Source organism: Schistocerca nitens, chromosome 2 (genome assembly GCF_023898315.1).
Source record: "Schistocerca nitens isolate TAMUIC-IGC-003100 chromosome 2, iqSchNite1.1, whole genome shotgun sequence".
In the NCBI taxonomy this organism is placed as follows: domain Eukaryota; kingdom Metazoa; phylum Arthropoda; class Insecta; order Orthoptera; family Acrididae; genus Schistocerca; species Schistocerca nitens.
The window spans coordinates 877,357,953-877,379,149 of NC_064615.1; positions in this window are offsets into that span (position 1 = coordinate 877,357,953).

Sequence of the window (21,197 nt, forward strand, 5' to 3'; positions counted from 1 at the left end):
CGGATCTGCACAGCGATGACAGCGCGGGGTGCGGAGGGATAGGGCAATCGGTTACGTTGGGAAAGGGTACACACCTCTTTGGCCCGCTATGACTGATGCAGACATCATGCCCAGCTCCCAGTCACGTGCTTAATTCTTTCTGATGGAACGTAATTTAGTACTGGATGCTTAGCTTAGCCTTCCCTTGGACTTTGCCGCTTAGTACTGGGTCGTTTTATTTGAATATTGTATGGGTACATTTATCCAAATCGTCTCTTAATTTCTGATCTGCAGCCAAACAATTGTTTGGCTTTCCTCTTGAACTGTAATGAATAAATATTGGTCAAACTGCACCCATCTTTAACTTAGGCGGTTAGATGATCACCGTAATTCCTGACATCATTGTTCATTTGTTAGGGTGATTAATTTGCCAGTTGTTTACGTTGCGCACGTTTGTCATAATACATCTGGGTAGGAGGGGGCGACCTGCATATCGAAAGGTTTCACTCGGTTCAGATCATACGTACAGCTTCCTTTTAGTCATTGCCCAGTGGTGGTTTGCAACTTGTGTGAACGAAATTCGGTTAACCCCAAGTAATTCTAACCCATGCCATGAAGCAGTCAACAAGTATACGATTCATTTAGCCTCCTTTCATGTGCTAGGATACTTTTTCGACTTGACGCCGGTAGAAACCCATTAATATGAAGTTCCAGATGACGTCAAGCGAAGTCTGCGGGGCATCTCCTTGGTGGTTGTAAGGACCGTAATAAATATATGTTTGAGGTTGATAGATCAGAAGAATAGCAGAATGCTGGCGGGAGTGCCATGCCGTACCAATAACTGATTTAGTATTCTGATTATCGTTCTTCTATCGCTACCGTGAGGCGTCTAGGTTGTCGGCAAAAAATGGCAACTGCAATAGACATACATCTGGAAACAGTTCGTAGCACGCAACACTTTCTTCGTGGCACGAGATGCATAACGTTATGCACAGGCTGTTAAATTGTTTTGGTGGGACTCAAACAAAAATTTCTTTTACAGTCGGTAACATTAAGGCAGCATTCCTTTCACCAGTGAAGAAGTTTGATAGATATGGTCGATGAGGCAGGTCTTACCGTTCAACCAGAAATGTATGTGTGGTCATCCACTGATTTTAATGAGGTCACACAGTACTCTGGTGGTTCAAATCACCGTCTGGTCATCCTGGTTTAGATTTACCCAGATTTCCCTAAGCTGCTTACTGTAACTGCTGGGATGGTTCCTTTGAAAGGAAGTACCCAGTTTACTTCCCCATCCTTCCTGCCACATACGCATTCACCTCGTTGTCTGTGGGGTGTTAAACCCTAAACTTCCCACCTTCCATTTTTTCATGACCATTGAACCTTTTGTTTCTAATACGGTGAATGATTAATGTCAAAACGACCCTCCTTACTCATCGGAGTCTGTGCTGCTTGAACTTCTCTTCTATACTCTGACTAGCAGCAGGTGAAATGGGTTCTGTTTGGCTTTCGCCATCTTCTGCCAGCAAAGTATCTACTGTAGCAGTGACTACACTATCACTTTCAGCCTTACTGAACTCAGATACATTTTCACGTAATACTAAATCTCAACTGAGTCCTGAATCCTTTCTACGTTAAAACTTTATAAAATCTAAGTCCTAATCACAATATATATCTTCACACCAGCTAAAGTTACATACATAAACACAAAGAATAGCACAAAAAGACATGCACAGTTAATAGTTTCGCATATACCACAGCATGTGAACTAGAATGGCCCTTTGCTTTCGCTTATTGCTCTTCGTTTCATTAATAATTATCTTAAACGCAGAATTTTCCAAGTATTAACTGTGCACCATCTATTATCTACTCACTGTCGATTGCAAAATCGTGCGAAAACAAGAGTTCATGCACTTTGGCCTTTACCTTAAATTTCTGCATATTCGTGTTCGGGTTTACATTTTTAATTCCATTACATCATGTCTCTCATCTCAGAGTAGATAAGTTTTTGATTCCAGTTTATTTTCTGATGATTTCTGAGGTTTTGCATGAAAGAAAACTTTCAACAGTGTTAGTATGTACTGGGTGAGTCACCAGCTATTGCCACCTAGAATAACACCGAAAGTATGATAGTAGCTGAAACGTTTGTGGGACAAATGTTCCATTGAACACCGGGGGACATAATATGACGTTGGTTTTTTGTTGCTAGGTGGGCTCGCTTTAGAGATATGAAGGTCAACTTTGTTTTTTAAATGGGATGCTATAGTTTGGTGCTTATTTTCTGATAGCGGCTATCGAGACGAAACAGTAACAGTAAGTAAGGTCTTTGAAGTTCAACGAAGGTCACAAAGATGGCATAAACGTCCATTTATAGAAGGTGTTCGAAGTGATGACCATTGTTATCAATGCAGTACTGCAATATTCTTATCAGGGATTGAGTGGTATTCCTTATCACTTCGGTACTTATCGACGCACATGCTCTAACAGTTCTCTCTGTTATATCGTGCAAATAGTAAATATTCTCCGAATACGGCCTATCCATCTAACGTGCCTTTGACATGTGAACACCATTCGGCGGTTTCGGTATACGATACCAATAGGAACGGTAAGACTATTATCGTCGAATCAAGCGAATGTGAATGATGTATTCTTTCGAAGAATAAGTCGATATGCTTCTCGTTTACGGAGAATGCCAACGAAATTCAGTGAGAACTAGAGACATATACGCTGAAAGATATCCTCAACGTACTCAATCTACACGTCGTACATTTAAATACGTGTATGATAAGTTGAGAACAACTTGATCGCCGGCCGCTGTGGCCGAGCGGTTCTATTCGCTTCAGTCCCGAACAGCGCTGCTGCTGCGGTCGCAGGCTCGAATCCTGCCTTGGGCATGGATGTGTGAGATGTCCTTAGGCTAGTTAGGTTTAAGTAGTTCTAAGTCTAGGGGACTGATGACCTCAGATGTAAGTCCCACAGTGCTTAGAGCCATTTCAACCGTTTGAACAACTTGATATTTAATGCATCGGAAACATATCCGGCAAAGGAAAGCTACTAACGAGGAAGCGGAAATTAGTACTTTTGCCACTGTGGTTGGAGATCCTTGTGTTAGTTCGCGTCAAATCCCAAGGGAATGTGGCATGAGCCAGAGTAGTGTTGTTCGCATTCTGCGTCGCCATGGATATCATCCTTACCATATCAGTCTCCACCAAGAATTAACTGGTACGAGTTTTATACGTCACATTGAATTCTGCCGACGGACTCAACTTCAGATTCAGAGGGATGACACATTTATTAATTTGATTTTAGCTACTGACGAGGCTACGTTCACGAACCATGAAAATGTTAATTTGCATAACATGCATTACTGGGCAACTGAAAATCCATGTTGCCTACTGGTAGTTGCACACCAAAAACCGTGGTCGGTGAATGCAGTTACACATCATTGTATTCGTCTCGATAGCCGCTATCAGAAAATAAGTACCAAACTATAGCATCCCATTGAAAAAAAAACAAAGTTGACCTTCATATCTCTGAAGCGATCCCACCTAGCAACAAAAAACCAACGTCATATTATGGTCCCCGTTGTCCCACTCAACTTCCGTCCGACAAACTTTTCAGCTCCTATCATACTTTCGGAGTTATTCTTGGTGGCAATAGTTAGTGACTCCCTGTATATGGGCCTGTTTAGTATTAATCTGACTACAAGACTACGTAAAGTTTGCGAAAAACAACTTTCTATTGTGGTCTGGTTTCCGTACGACAAGAGCGGAATAATAATTGTAAAAGTGAATATTATTCTGAATATTATTTTTGAATATGGGACCAAACATAATTTAAAACTGCTGCTCCTAACTTGGATATGAAAAACTGTAAAGATTGAGAGAACTTGAAAAATGTCTTGATTCTCTGATCGATACAGTTAAATGAAATAATTTTAGATAGTTTCCTGCTGTTAATGAAAAAGGCGTAAAGCAATGTTGATTAAATTTGAATTTGCAGCGTAATGGCGGCGTATTGTCTTCTATCAGCAGTGCTCTGTTAACTGGCGGCGATGCATTTAGAAAGTGCTAGAAATGCTGAAATAATTAAAATCATGACATGGGGGATGCAAGAGTTCTATAAATGAGAAATGAATTATTATCTGATACCTATATTAACCTTTAAGCATACAGTTTCACTCCTTAATCTCACTTCATCAGATACAGCGACTGCATTCGGCATGTAATATAACGTAAGAGAAAGACGGCGGATACTCATTCCGCTTATTTATAGCAAAAAGAAACATAATATTACGTAATACCCTTTCCAAGGATAATACTTCGTACACACAGTTATAATGCCCCGTGCTCAGGTCTTTTACTCGTGTTAGACTTATTCAGGTTTCACTTGGCTATGAGAGATTTCTCACAAAAAAATATGTCACGAAAAATTGCAAATAAAATATTCACTGAGATTCATAGCCAGATGTCCTACCCATTCATTTGGAGACGCTATTCATTCTAATTGGTTATCCTATATGATGCAGTATGTTTTTTTTCTTTTTTTCCCTTTTTTTCAGGGCACATCAAACATTTATTTTACTGCTGTTAAGATGAAGGCATCATGTCTCGTCACCAGTAAAGATGTGGACGGTTGTGCTCGAGGAGGCGGCCGAAATGTATACACGGCCGCTCATTGTGTTGAATGAGAGGACGCAATACGTCTACAGCGTGGCTCGTGGGGTCTGGTGGTTGACTCACCGTCTGGTCATCGTGATTTAGATTTACCAGGATTTCTCTATAAGACAAATTCTGGGATGCTTCCTTCGAAAGAATACGGCCGGTTTACTTCCTCACCTTTCTTGTCCCGATCTGAAATGACCTCGTTATCAGCGAGGGTTAAAGAACTTTTATACCTTGGATGGGTTTCTTTATATTTAGCTTTTTTGCTACCAGCCAAGATTTTCTTTTAGTCATATTTTACACGACGCGTTTCTACAAATGTTTCTCATTTCAAAGTGTTTTTCTCTTTGTACTATGCCGTTTTTACGTAATGTCGAACATGTGTGAGACTCTGCTCAAATAGACCATAAGAGAACCTGAAGTCAACAAAATAAAGCAAAACCTCACACATCGGATACACTACGCAAAAATGGCATAGTACAAAGAAAAGGCCTTGAGTGACCAGAATACTTTATTTGTAGAGTCTGCGCTCTTTCAGTGATATTGAAATTACATGCGCATTTTTTCCTTCTGGTGGCAAAATGGTAGTGAGTAGTATAGATGAATGCAACAAAACCGTGATGATAACAGATCGCGAAGGGTCGAAACTTGTTTGTTGAGCTTCAACAAGCTCAGTCGTAGGTAAACCAGGTAGCAAAACCTCACTGCATTGGTAAGATACGGTAAAAATGTAATCATTGTACTACGGACACCACTTACAAAACAAACTGGTGGGGTCGACCGAAGAATAATGCTCACATTTATTGCACACATACAAAAGACGACTGGCGTATTTCCATGAACGCCTGCAATGCCAGCAACCCGCAACGTACTACCGTTGTGCGGGTCGTCACTCCAGCACCGCAGGGGCGCCAGCCAAATGCAACCGAACTCCGCCTGGCCTGCACGAAGGAGGCTAGTTCCGCGGGCGCGCAAGGGAGCAGCAGGGGCCGCCACACGTACGGACCTTTTGGTGCATCCACCGCGCCGTTTTATTCAGCCAGTAGGAGCCCACACTGCTAGACCAATAACTGTCTAGTGGTCATAGGCCACGCGGGTATAACCGCCTTTTCCAGGCGAGCAACAGGTAGTTCATCAGTCAAGCGCTCGACGCAGTGGAGAGCACACGTACTACTGCCGCCGCTTAATCGTGATATCGATACTACCTGGAGCGCATCTACCGAAGAACGGGGTGGCGGATTTCCGCTCGGTTGAACCTGCTTCGAACAGCGTCATCCGGCCACTCACGTGCGACGACGGGAGAAGTTTTGGGCGTGGCAGACCAGCGCCAGGCGAAGCTTCACCGATCGCACCTCTCTGGGACTTCGGGATGGAGGATTCGTCTGATGACGAAGACGTACTGGCGTCCGACGCAACACTGGGTGCGCTTCCAGCTGCGAAGTGGGAGAGCCGCAAAACTGCCAGCGTGCTGTTCCGTCTCGATGGTGAGCGGCGCAAGAGATCAGCTGCGGCGCAAATAGGCGTCCAAAAGAAGACACCAAAGAAGAAGAGACTGCCCACTGTCTCAAGTACAGGGTGAAAGAAGAGCACCATTGCAGACAACAGCGTGGCTAGGTTCGCCTGGACCGCCGTCTCGAGCGACGAGGAGACTTGCGACCCCCTCCCCACGGCCTACATCGACTGCCAATGGTTTTAACGCGATGACGGAAGAACAGATGCCAGAGCAGCCGCCGCCAGAGAAGGAGGGAAACACTACCGCTGCCTATGGAGGCCGCCCTGCACAAGAAGATGCGGCCAACTGCCGTCCAGCAACATCAGCCGGCCGGTCAGAGAGAAGGCATTTTCTTACAAGTGGAGGAGGACTACCGAGGATTCCTGCAGCTCCTCTCTAAATGGACTACCGCTGACTACACAGTGTGGGAAGCAGGAGAAAACCTGATGCGACCTCACCTGACTGTGACGGCCGAGGCATCATTGCGGCGGATCCCCTGGTACTCAAACGCCTCACAGCCGGAGAAATTTCTGAAGATCGTATTCAAGGGCTTCCCCAAGGCGGATGGTCCTGAACTTCTGAAGAAGGTGCTGACTGACATTAAATTTGGCGTGCCCAACGAGATGCGCGTCAGATCTCGTGTCACACAGAAGGAGGCGCCGTCGCTGTTGACCATCACCGCTCACACGCCTGAGAACACACAACTCTTCAGGCTCTACATCTACATTTATACTCCGCAAGCCACCCAACGGTGTGTGGCGGAGGGCACATTACGTGCCACTGTCATTACCTACCTTTCCTGTTCCAGTCGCGTATGGTTCGCGGGAAGAACGACTGCCGGAAAGCCTCCGTGCACGCTCGAATCTCTAATGTTATATTCGTGATCTCCTCGGAAGGTATAAGTACGGGGAATCAATATATTCGATACCTCATCTAGAAACGCACCCTCTCGAAACCTGGACAGCAAGCTACACCGCTATGCAGAGCGCCTCTCTTGCAGAGCCTGCCGCTTCAGTTTGCTAAACATCTCCGTAACGATATCACGATTACCAAATAAACCTGTGACGAAACGCGCCGCTCTTCTTTGGATCTTCTCTATCTCCTCTGTCAACCCGACCCGGTACGGATCCCACACTGATGAGCAATACTCAGGTATAGGTCGAACGAGTGTTTTGTAAGCCACCTCCTTTGTTGATGGACTATATTTTCTAAGGGCTCTCCCAATGAATCTCAACCTGGCACCCGCCTTACCAATAATTAATTTTATATGATCATTCCACTTCAAATTGATCCCTACGCATACTCCCAGATATTTTACAGAAGTAACTGCTACCAGTGTTTGTTCCGCTATTATATAATCATACAATAAAGGATCCTTCTTTCTATGTATTCGCAATACATTACATTTGTCTATGTTAAGGGTCAGTTGCCATTCCCTGCACCAAGTGCCTATCCGCTGCAGATCTTCCTGCATTTCGCTGCAATTTTCTAATGCTGCAACTTCTCTGTGTACTACAGCATCATCCGCTAAAAGCCGCATGGAACTTCCGATACTATCTACTAGGTCATTTATATATATTGTGAAAGAAAATGGTCCCATAACCCTCCCCTGCGGCACGCCAGAGGTTACTTTAACGTCTGTAGACGTCTCTCCATTGAGAACAACATGTTGTGTTCTGTTTGCTAAAAACTCTTCAATCCAGCCACAGAGCTGGTCTGATATTCCGTAGGCTCTTACTTTGTTTATCAGGCGACAGTGCGGAACTGTATCGAACGCCTACCGGAAGTCAAGAAAAATAGCATATATCTGGGAGCCGGTATCTAATATTTTCTGGGTCTCGTGAACAAATAAAGCGAGTTGGGTCTCACACGATCGCTGTTTACGGAATCCATGTTGATTCCTACAGAGTAGATTCTGGGTTTCCAAAAACGACATGATACTCGAGCAAAAAACATGTTCTAAAATTCTAGAACAGATCGATGTCAGAGATATTGGCCTATGGTTTTGCGCATCTGCTCGACGATTCTTGTTGAAAACTGGAACTACCTGTGCTCTTTTCGAATAATTTGGAACCTTCCGTTCCTCCAGAGACTTGCGGTACACGGCTGTTAGAAAGGGGGCAAGTTCTTTCGCGTACTCTGTGTAGAATCGAATTGGTATCCCGAGAGCGAGGCCAACACGAAACCTACCGTGAAAGCGTGAAGGAGAGGAACGGGATGGTGCAATGTTTCCACTGCCAAAAGGTGGGGCATGTAGCTCGCCACTGCTACTTTCCTGAGGTATGCGAGAAATGCGCCGAGAACCAGGCCAGCGGGCACTGCCGGTATCCAAAGAAGCGCACACCCAAGTGCGGAAACTGCGGCGGTCCGCATGTGGTGAGCTTCCTAGGCTGTGAAGTTATAATAGCCGCCGTAGCACTCCAGCGCGGCAAGGCGCCGCCCAAGCAGACGGCCGGCCTCTCCGTCCGCCGTCAGCGCCGTGGCGCGCAGGCGACGGCGAGGCAGGCCCATGCGAAGACGACGCTGGCCAGCGAGAACGACACCCGTGGCCAGTCAGCAGGTAACAACAGAAGAAGGCGGCATCCATGCCGCGAAACGTGTCCGGAGGGCACACCAGAAGGTCAGCGTGCCGACATACCGAGAGGGAAGGCGCGCAGCGGAGACGAAGACAACAGGGCCGAATGCGGAAGGAGTGGTAACATTCCGATTGCTGCCCGCGCACCAGGTGCATCCATCCACCACGCAGCGTCCTCTGCGAACAACAGTGACCTGGCTGCAATCGTTACGTCACTCTCCGCGCTACTCAAACAGGTGTCACACCTGGCTGGGCACTTGCAAAGAGTACCTGACAACCGTTGCAGCGCCGACTGCAACGCGGACAGCGGCCTAAGTCTCTCCCAGCACCGTCCGCACCCGGAGTACTAAAGCCTAGGCCTCTGGAGGCGTACCTCAGTTGACTGCCTCCGTCAGCACAGAAGCTAAAATCCTGAAGAGGGCTAACCCCAGCTGACAATAACGATAAGAGAAGAAACTCACCAGTTACCAAAAGGAAGAACTCGAAGCCATAGCAGCCAGGACTGCTGGTACTCCACTGAACGACCTGTGAAGAAGTTGCTCACCCGCAACGGGCAGTTCTGTCTCCGTCAGCAGAAGCAGAGATCGCCAGCATCTCGCCGCCCGGACTTTTCGTCGTTCTTGACACCCGGGATCACCGCGCATCCCCACCTTTTGCTCCGGCTGTGGACTTTTTTTTATTTAGCGTTTGACTTATACAGACATATCATGCAATTAAATTACCTATACATATGTACATATTGACACACCAGAAAGTTAAGTTTGTCTTTACAACTGAATATCCAGTCCTTCAATCCAGCGCACTGCATCTGGAGTGACTAGCAGGAAGTCCTCTTTGGCGCCGTGATAGGCTCGAATCCTGCATTCACTGACAATGTGGTGAACAGTCTGGTATGGAGCCCCGCAGTCACAAGCTGGATCAGGCAGCTTCTTCCACTTAAAGAGAGCATCCCTGCATCGGCCATGGCCGGTACGGATTCTGTTGACAGTAGTCCAGGTCTTGCGTGGTAAGTCGAATCCACTTGGAAGATTAGCGCCTGAGAAGATGTTATGCAGGTGCACATCTGTCACTGCTTCCCACCGACCTTTCCATTCTTCAAGAGGTTTGAAATTCTTAGCAACCATGTCAGCAGCATCGCACAGAGTTGGATGGCGTGATTTCAGTCTCTTGCGATTTAAAAGTGGCGGGTCGCTACGCACGGGTAGGTTACAATTCCTGGAGAGCTTGTGGAATTCTCTCATAAGGGCAGTACATCTGCGTAGATCAGGAGGCATTATACCGGTTAACAGTGGAAGCCAATAAACTGGAGTAGATCTGATTGCGCCAGATATTATGCGCATTGTCTTATTTAGCTGGGTATCAACAAGCCTTGTATGATGACTGTTCATCCAAATAGGTGCACAATACTCAGTCCACACGGCTGTGGACTGTGATGCTGGAACTCCTCGTACTGCTCGTCAGATGGGACTTTAATTTTCTGCCTACTGTGCATGTCTAGGAAGATAATCGTTTTCGTTTGCAAGAGAGCTTTTCAGAAGATAGCCTCACGAGTTGCCTATGCTGTTTGAAGTTATTCCTTTATTTTCAAGAAGGACTTTTCTTATTTGCTCTGCACTGCTAACGGGTCACAGAACATATGTTGTGGACGTAAACTGATTGTGTCAATAAACTGCTTTGTGAGCGGAATCACTGTCTTACTGTCAAAAGGCCACAAACAGGGACACTTCAATGACCAAAGAGGATATTGAGAATTCATGAAGGAGGGCAGCACGAACTGTCACACGTTTGTTGGTCTCGCGGAATAGGATGACTAAAATTCTGAAAAAACTGAACTGGAGATAGATCTCGACGCTCTGCGGAAAGCTACTTACAGAGATTCTTGGACTATTATCAACTGAGCAGCCTAAGAATACAATACAGTCATCTACGCATCACTCCTGTTGGGACTGCAAAAACAAAGTAAGAATGATCACAGCGCACACAGAGGTATTTAAGCAGTAATTCTTCCTGCGCTCCATACGCGAATGGGACAGGAAGAAACTCTGATAGGTGGCACAGTGAGGTATACTCTATGACTTCATGGTGGTTTATAGATGTCGAGGTATTAAATTATATCGAATTACGTTTAAAATCAAGTAGAACAGGTAAGTTTTGAAGTAATGATAAGATATTCCCGAAGGGCTATAACAGTCGAGGATATCCGGGAGGAACCAGGAACGAAGCGTGTTTTAGTTTCATCATGAAGTTTGGAAATAGAGTGAGAACAGAGAAGGTACCGAACAGAATAAAAGAAAGTTCTCGCAAATGTTGACTCGTATTCTGACCCACTTATTCTCATTTAATTATTTCACAGCGTCGTAGTCCGCCTCAAGAAATGTTTGCTTGATAAGCTGAAACTTCTCACTCCCTTGCAAGATACAGACTTCCACGGCCGGTTGGAACTGTTGAACTTATTAAACCAAAGATGAAAATCTATCACGCTGGGTGGTTGTAAATAAAGCGCAACTACTCACGGCTATATAGTGTGGACTGTTGTTATCGTTTGGCAATGAAACTTGGTAGAAATGCTATTGAGTTAATGCGGAACCGATTTACGTTGGTAAAAAATTTGTGCAAATGCTGGGCACCAGGAGCAAATATTATGCTGTACACCGTTTTTATAACGGTATGACACCAACGCTGCCATTTGGCAAGCCATAACGTGAGTAAACAGTATGGCTATCGGGAAGAGAGACGCTGCCCTGTTAGTGATACGGTATTATGTGAACGGCAGCGATTACAACGCTGCATTGCGGTAGTATCGCCGACTGAAAGCTATAGGGAGAGGCCCGATGTCATTAAGACTTTTGAAGAAGATGATAATGAAATTCTAAAACACGTGTGAGCATAGTGTGATATCTGGAAGAGGAAGGCGTCCTATTACGGTGGAAGTTATTGACGAGGTTGCTGTTGCTGAAACTGATCATTCAGCACGTGCCCCGGGTAGTGTTAGTGCTCACGAAATTTGTACATCTCACGGTTAACAGTACTGAAAGTTTTGCGATCTATTTTGCACAGGATCCATACGGTGCGGCAACCGAAACCTCGTCATCCGCAGCAACATTCTGTATTTGCTCTTCAGTTTCTGGCACGGATCGATGTTGATGACGTGTGGCCGTGCAATATTCTATGGAGTGACGAGGCACATTTTACATTACAGAGTGCAGTGAATACACAGAACTGCTAAATTCTGAATACTATTAAAACGTGTGTTGTGCATCAAGAGGCATTGCAGTCGCCGTATATGACTGTATGGTGTGCATTCAGAAGCCGCTTCTTTTATTTTTATTTTTTTATTCTCGGTACGTTCTTGTTTGAAGGTGTACCGTGATATATGCACGTTATCGGTACCTCCTGGCACAGGATGTGACTCCTGCTTTGGAAGAGTGCAGCTGTATGGAAACCACTGTTTTCATGCAAGATGGGGCAACACCTCATGTTGCTCGAGCAGTGATTTGCTAACGCAACCTTCCACGAACTTGTTGTATCCAGACGTTTTCCAGATGCATGGCCTACGTCGTCACAGCTGCGCGGAGTGGCCGCGTGGTTTGAGGCGCCATGTCACGGATTGCGCGGTTCGAGTCCTCCGTCGGGCATGGGTGTGCGTGTGTTGTTCTTAGCATAAGCTAGGTTAAGTAGTGTATAAGTCTAGGGACCTATGACCTCAGCAGTTTGGTCCCTTAGGAATTCACAGACATTTGAACATTTTTACAAGATCATATGGCCTAAACATATGTTACCTTTGGCTCTGTAGATATTTAAAAGCACCCGTTTACCAGGTACACGTTCAGTCTCTACTTCATCTGAAGGCCAGTATAAAGGAACACATTGCTCATATTCCACCGTGACTGCTGTGAGGAACTGTTGATCGCAACGTTTTACGGATGCAGCGTCTCGTCGACGTCTCCGGTGCCCCTAATGAACAAACTGTCTACACGGCGGTTACAAATAAAAATCTACGTTATGCCTTTTTCACTTGCTTGATCTTTCCTGCCCACATCTCATTCCTGATACATCACATACGGACACATTTCTATATGTCTTTCTAGTATTCACAGAGCCAGGTTTGCAACTAGAACTAATTTTTTCCAGCGTAAACCGGTTCCGCATTGATGCATTAGCACGTCTACCATATTCCGCTGCCATACCATAATGAAGGCCACACTGGACTTCTGCTAACATACGATAATTACAGCCGACGTTCCACCTATGTGAGTCGCTACACTTTACTTAGAATCACACGCTATTTGCGGAATGTGTTACACTACATGTATGCCACACGCATCAACGCGCTCATGTTGTAAAAGAAGAAATGAATTGGTCGATCACAACAGAAAGTATTAAAATTGCCATTAAATTAGTAGGCCTTACCCTGAAGGAACTTCCTTCAAATCCATTGCTCAGCAAAGTAACTTTAAATAAGTAGTACAATGTTCGCTTTAGCAAGACCACATTTGATTGCCTCCCCAGACACGAAAAGACGTGACAGACAGTTGTGCTCAACCACAGAAGGACAAACTACTAATCTAAGTACGCTAGTTAGATATGACGATGCTAATTTTGGTGCAGAAACTGCTGCATAAGTGGAAAACCTTTATATTTTTAACCTAAGCTTTCTCATGTATCTAACTGATTTCTGGTTTTCAAACTACTAGCATATGGTAGTTATTAGATTTGATTTCTAAAAATTGCTAGATGTCAAAATATTTGCATGGACAATGATGGGTTTTTAATGTTTTCCAGAAATGCTGGAAAGATCAAGAATCCTAACGGGATTTCTCAGACAACTGGCGAAGCATCACCAGACGAGAGTCCTCCTCAATAAATTCCAAGAAACGTTTGTTCACAGTTGTGCAGGAATGCCGCTAGTCATTGTCCCGAACAAAGATTTGCTCTTTATAACCTCCAATCTAACGGTAAGCGAAGAATGTTTTTTGTATTCAAACACGATTCTCTTGCAAATCGTTGATGACGACTTGAATAATAAATTTCAGAATGATGTATATGGGCCATCGTAACAATAGTTTAACATGAAAATTTCTTCTTCTGTTTGCATAAATTCACCCGCTTATTATCCTAATCTTTTAGTGGATATGGAAAGGAAAACAATTTGATTCTGATTTGTTCGCGAAGCTAACAGCTTTGTGTGGGATGAGCCACCACAACACAACCAGCTACCACCTGGCCAGTAACCGCATAGTAGAGCGTTGGCACCACACTTTTGAAAGCAGCCCTGGTATGCCACGATGCCGGGTGGACAGAAGCTCACCCGACGGTCCTGCTTGGCTTACGAAACTTATGCAAAGCATATCCAGACAGTTCCTCTTGTAAGCCCAAAAGTCCCAAAAATCAAGTTCCAAATTTCATAAATGAAAAAAAAATAAAAAAAATAAAATCTCTTTTGGAATAATGTTGCTTGAATAGTAGCACGTAGATAGAAAAGAAATTTAGTACCAAGTAGCTTCGTGTTTAGAAAAAGAAAGAAATAAAAAAGATAGAATCCCATTAGTTTCAAAATAAAATCATAGTAGATCGCAAAGTACCGTAATTAGAAATGACGGAGTAGGACGAACGATCTCAAAGAATGGGGTCATTCCAACTCCCCACAGAACAAAAAAATTCAAAGCAACTGCTTCCGCTGGTAAGGTAATTATCGCCGTGTCCTGGGACTGTGAAGGTGTGATTCTCATCGATGTGATGCCAAGAGGTGGTACCATTAATTCAGAAGCATACGTCAACACATTAACAAAACTCAGGACGCGCTTCCGGCGACTTCGGCGCCACAGCAACGCAGATGTTTTGCTGCAACACAATAACGCTTGGCCCCACAAAAGTCTGAGGACAGCTGAACGCATCGCAAAAGAGAGTTGGATAGTGTTACCCCATCCAACCTACAGCACTGACCTAGCCCCCTCGGACTTCCACTTGTTTGGGCCATTAAAGGATGCCATTCGTGGAAGATATTTTGAGGACGATGAGGAGGTGATTCACACAGTAAGGCTCTGCTTCCGCCATCAGGATAAGGATTGGTACCGACAGGGCATACACGTCCTTGTTTTGTGCTGGAGGAAGACCACAGAACGGGATGGAGATTACGTGGAAAAATAGAGTGTGCGGATAAAACACCATTATTTCGTATGTTTAATTCTCACTAAGTTCAATAAAGAATTGTTGAAGAAAAAAAAACGACGCATTACTTCCTGGGCGACCTTGTAATTTGAAAGTATTACACCTACACCGCCGGTCTTTCACCACTTTTTCTCTTTAAGTGGTGTGATTTCTGGTTGGAATTAGAAGAAAATAGTCCCGTATCTCTTTTGTGCTTTCGTCGGTGTTGGCGTCCTGCCGTCATGTATATAAAAAGAATATAAGTTAATGTGATTTTTTGCTTGTCGTAAAAAAAACTTAAAACATTTTCTTCGATGGCTTCATCAGCACTGACAGCATGCCCCATGTGCCAAAAAATTTAGTTTCACGTTTGTCTCAGTTTTTTTGATCAAAAGCCGTAAAATGATTTAAAATCTGCGGTCTATTGAACGACTGAGAAGAGTGAAATTGACAGCCTAGTAGATACGTATTATCTGCCCCGGTCTCTTTTTTTTGTTCAGGAGATAAATCTCAAAATTCTTCTTCGAGGGAGAACAAAACGCTATTTGTCTCAAATAATTTCTCCCTAACAGCACAATAATTCAGTACCGTGTCCAGTTTATGTTCTCGTCTACAACTGCATTTAGCAGCCAGAGAACAGAGGCAACAAGTTTACGGATGAATCTGTTATTCTGTGACAACTCTTTCCATGCGTCATCAATTGCTTTGGACAGCGCTGTCTTCGTTGTCAGTGCTAGTCTATTAATTTTGTCCATCTTTGCCCGTAAGTGCGCTGTAGGACTGAGGTCAGCACTTTTGGGAGACCAGTCCAACAGCTCAAAGTCTCTGTTCATTTAAAACCAGTATTTTACGCAGCTCGCTGTTTGGGCAGAAGAGCGGTCATGTTGGAAGATTATTCTGCCTCCCGAAAATCTCTGACGAACAGAAGAAATAAATTACGTTCTCCAGTATTTCGCGGCAGTAATTACAAGAAAAGGGACGGTCCAGTTGCCACAGAACGCCTCAAACATTTGGCACTTTCTGCGAAATAATTTTTTTCCTGAATTTTGGCTACTGATTCCAAAAATGATCAAGAACCATTAAATGTTTACTGTAGCAGTAGTAGAATGAAGGAGGTATTAGTAATATTGGCAGTAATAAACGAAGTGTTTTTTATACTCTTGAATGCTACTTCACGATCTAAGAAATTTCTTGAAATAATGAGAATTTTAAAATGGCTTCGAATCGAGGCTTTGATGTCTAAAAGTATCTTTACATCCCTATGATATGAGACTAGCATAATCTCCGTCTCAGAAGCCTGCTGATAGACCTGTAAATAGAGGACCGAATTTATAAGCTAAGTACACCATACGTTATGACACAAACATGAATATAGCACATCTGGACTTCAGCGATCGATGTGTATTGATCGTAGTTTCTTAGTAATGGGCTGTGGGTTCGGTTCCCCTTTCCGGCATGTATTTTAAACACACATTGACAGATCTCTTCACCTATAGGTTTGGCAAGTGAACAACCACATGTTGCCCGGTAGATCAGAATACACATTATAAACATCACATTCCTTCGTTACCAAATGGGGCAGAGCCGTTTTAGGTTGGGCCACAGCAGAGGCGGAAGTCGCTGCAAACAGAAACTCTGCCGCCAGGGAGTTTCTTTACACTAGAAACTTTATTTTATTTAACATGTCAGTTGTCGTTTAAGGTCACAGGGCTCTTATTTTATTTGAGCTTGAGACGTTGAAAAACTTGTTGCTGGACTGGAATTCAAAATCAGATCTCGTCTGTTTTGGTATCTGACGCAGACAGAACGATATAGTTCTACCATTTCTTTGTTTTCCTCAAGACCGCAAGCTCCTCTAGGTCTCCACAAAAGGCATATATCTGGGTTCGAATTCTGATCCAGCACAAAAATATTCACGGTTTCAATTCAGGCCCTACCATATGCACACCGAACTACTTCTGATAAATAATTTTCGTTTTTAATGTCCCTCCATGTGTTGTCAACAATAACAATAGGTGCCGTTACTTCCAGTCAAACATGAATACATCTCGCTACTGGTGAGCAAACAATTCATGGATAGAAAACAACTGTGGTAGGTGCCGGGATCGATTCCCAGTCAAGCAAAAAACACTGTATTCTCATTTCAAATTCAAACAACTCCCTGCTGGTTAAAAAAAAATCGATATCTAACATCTAATTCTATTTAGTTAACAATCTGATTACGCACTGGGTTCGAGTCTTCCTCACTAAACTTTACATCATGGCATCTTCGTTTTACACACATGCAAATTTCGTCACTTGAAATTGTAGTAAACGTTTTTCGTAATTGGTTAAGTGGGAGATAAGGGTCTTGACAGGATTCCAGGCAGAGCACAAAAATTCTCAAGTTCAGATTTGCTAACTGATACTGGTGAAAACTTTTGGATTTCTTGACTCTTTATGACTAGTCACCAGTGACGAACGTTGCTATGATCGAGTCTCGCTCAGGCACGAAAGATGCACTTGCCGCTGTTAATGGCACTGCTTTTAACTGGTTAGTTCAACATCCAGTTTATGACAAACCACTCGCATCAGGAAAGACGTTTCACAGGTGTGGGAAAACCTTTTAAAGAGCAAAAAGACTTCGACTTGTCATAGAACGTAAGGCGTCAGGATATTACCTCAAAATCTCTTGTTTAGAAAGATATTTAATTTTGCCTAAAGATTACTGGAATCACTTATGTGATAGTCAACTCAAATTCTATCGATTGTGGTAGTGAATTTGAAATGTCCATTATTGTAATAAAATTTAGTTTACTAACGTTAAGGTCTGCCTCATCTCTAATGACGTATTTACTAGTATTTACAATATTGTGATTTTGATTTACATCTGCCCTGATTACCTTAAAGAACAGTGTTGTCTAGTGATCTCTTGTGGTATCCATTTTGTATAGTCAAGTGACTGTACTCCAAAGAAGTTGGAGGACTTGCAAGACAGCCAAGTTATATGGGCTGCATGCAAATCAGGTGAAGCACAATTTAGCTCCTTCGGGCGTTTTCGGTATGATAGTACATGCGCACGCAGTCACTATGGTTTGAATTCGATAAAGCGTTTGATAGAACCAGTCACAGCTCCTTATCAAGGATTGTGGCCCGGAAAGGTCTAACCCCTTATTTTACAAAACTTACATGAAAATTCCTAAGTAGGACCTCGTCGGAGAATCAAGATTAACGGCCAATTATCTCCACCATACCTATTGAAACAGGGAGTGTGACAAAGATGTCCTCTATTGATATGCTTGTTGGCAGTAGCAATAGAATTGCTTCTCCGAAAGCGTGAGATGTAGTTGAAATGCTTGGAAACGTCAAATGTTGAAACAGTTTGTCACGCATACATCGACGTTGTTAGTGTGATCGTCAACACCAATTAGTAGCGTGGAGGCCTAAAACGACTTATCGAGGATTGCAGCAAAGCTAGTGATGCCACAATAAACACCAGAGAATCTAAAATAATGCCCAGATCACTTTTAAGTTTTTTGGCTAGAAAGTACGAACGAGAAGAAACAACTAGGTATGAATCTAAAGCGTAAATTAACAGAAATGTCAAAGGAAAACTGGAAAAATAAACTTAACATATTACGAGCAATGCTCAAAGATCGTTGTATAAGAGCGTTCGATAGGTTTCAACGAGCACGATACGTAAACGGTTACGTATGATGCAATGTGTACAATATTGTAGGTGTGCTGCCCGTACAGGAGACTGTATCACGAAATATCTTAGTTCTGTCCTGTTGGAATGGCTGGAGAGGGAATATATTCAGTATTCTTTCAGACAGCGGTATTTCGCCGAGCCGAAAACGCACTTTATATTAAAGAGGCACTTAATATGACCGTTTTTATAACAAGAACATCCAGAATTGTAAGGAATAATCAAATGGGAATTAGAAAGAGCTCTTCACAGACTTGGACTTTCCACCAATGAAGTTTGGCAACATCTGCCCCGAGTCAGGCAAAAAGAAAAAAAAAAAGCGTCTAGAAGACATACAGCGTCTCGCTAATACGTAAACTATATATTACGAAACGACCCGTCTTATATCCTATATCCTATATATACTATTCCTTACCCTCTCCTCAGTTACCATTCCTTCTCTTTCTCTAATTACCTTAACACACCACTGCCTTGTGGTTGGTCTCGGGAGGGATGAAGGCTAAGGGAGAAAACCCTGAAAGAAAATCTGGAGTGGGGCCCCAAAGGCGGTTGGAAGGCGTACTACTTCCCCTTTCGGCAGCTCCTGCAACCGAAGTGATACCAGACGTATTGGCTTGCCTTTCCTCTGGATATTATCATTTAGGTCGAGAGGGAGATCGTGATGATTGGGCAACTCACATGTCTTCATATTTATCGCTCAGGCTTGTAGCATCCTGGAGAGGACACTTCAGCGGCGTCCAAGGACTTCGGCACAACACGGGAAGAGGCAGTTACCGGTTATAAGCTGTGTCTGATTGGCGTAAGACTCGAGTGCCAGGGGCCACTTCCGACGGTGGGAGAGATCATTGCATCTCATTGGACAGCTACCGCCCGCCTCAAGCTGGGCAGCCCCCAGCCAATAAGGTGCTGTCCCGCCACTATCCGCCTGCTTCACGGGGTGTGTGAAGCTTAGAAGTAATCTTCGACAAGCGGGTTGATATAGTACATCTACCAACAACAAAAATGAAATAATAAAGAAATCACTATTTCGTATTGCCACCTGGAATGTTAGGACAATGTGTCCAAGGTACATTGACGATGCCCAAGAGATTGATTTCATCCGTAAGACTGCCGTAATTGACAGAGAGCTCCATCGTTTGAATGTAGACATTGCGGGACTGCAGGAGACGCGGCTTCCAGATGCGGGCTCTATCAGGGAGGATAATTACACATTCTTCTGGCAGGGGAAGTCTCAAGACGAGCCAAGACTTCATGGCGTAGGATTTGCTGTTAAAAACGCCCTCCTGGACTGTACTGTGCCATCATCCGGTGGAACAGAGCGAATTATTGATTTGAAAATATGCTCCTCAAGTGGCACTGTCAACATCCTAAATGTGTACGCTCCTACCTTATCATCCAGCATGGAAGAGAAGGATCTGTTTTATGACTTACTCAGTGACAGAATAGCCAAGGTACCTAGCACCGAGACACTGTATATTCTAGGGGACTTTAATGCTAGAGTTGGATAAGATAACGACATATGGCCAAATTGCCTGGGACATCATGGGGTGGGAAAAATGAATGAAAATGGCCAGAGATTGCTTGAAGTTTGCTGCTTTTACGGACTCTGTATCACAAACACATATTTCCAGCTTAAGGATCAGCACAAGGTGTCTTGGAGACACCCGCGCTCTCATCACTGGCATCAACTTGACACGAAGTTATCATAGTGCTGATTGCAACACAGACCACGCCCTAGTGGCGTGCACATTGAGGCTCACTCCTAAGAAATGTCACCACGCTAAACCGAGAGGTCATCCCCGTATCAACACAGATCATGTTCATGACACACAAAGAAAGCAGGATTTTGCCAGTAATTTTGAAAGTGCTTTCCTAGGAAACGTGCAAGCAGAAAGGAATGTTGATAAGAAATGGGAAAAACTCTCGGGTGCAATCTACAACTCAGCAGTATTGGCCTATGGAATAAAAGGAAAAAGAAATAAGGACCGGTACGAGCAAAATTTGGAAGAAATGGAACCAGTCACTGAGGCTAAACGGAAAGCCCTGCTTGCTTACAAAAGAAACCCAAATGAAAGAACTCGAGATGACCTACGGAAAGCAAAGAACAGGGCACAGCAAACATCCAGGAGATGCGCAAATAACTACTGGCTGAATTTATGTGTAGGTATACAGAAAGCGGCCGACTCTGGGAATGCTAAGGCAATGTACAATGGTATTAAGAAAGCAATTGGACCAACTGTCAGAAAAACAGCTCCTCTGAAGTCCAAGACTGATGAAGGCAAACAAATGGAACGCTGGGTTGAACACTACCTCGAGTTGTATGCAGTCGAGAATGAAGTTAGCAAGGATGCATGTGACGCCATCAAACAAATGCCAGTTATGGAAGAACTAGATGCAATGCCTACTATGGAAGAACTTAGTAGAGAAATAGATTCTCTTGCTAACGGAAAGGCCCCAGGTGAAGATGGGATCCCTGCAGAGGTTATTAAGTACAACAAGTCTGTTGTGACTTCTGAAATTTTCCCGGCGTATTTCTTCTTCTAATAATTTCCGGGTATGCAGCCGGATCCCGTCGACATTCTGCCACGATATTTCGGCCCAGAGACGTCCGGCCATCATCAGGTGAGTACACAACTACTGAAGAGCCCAAGT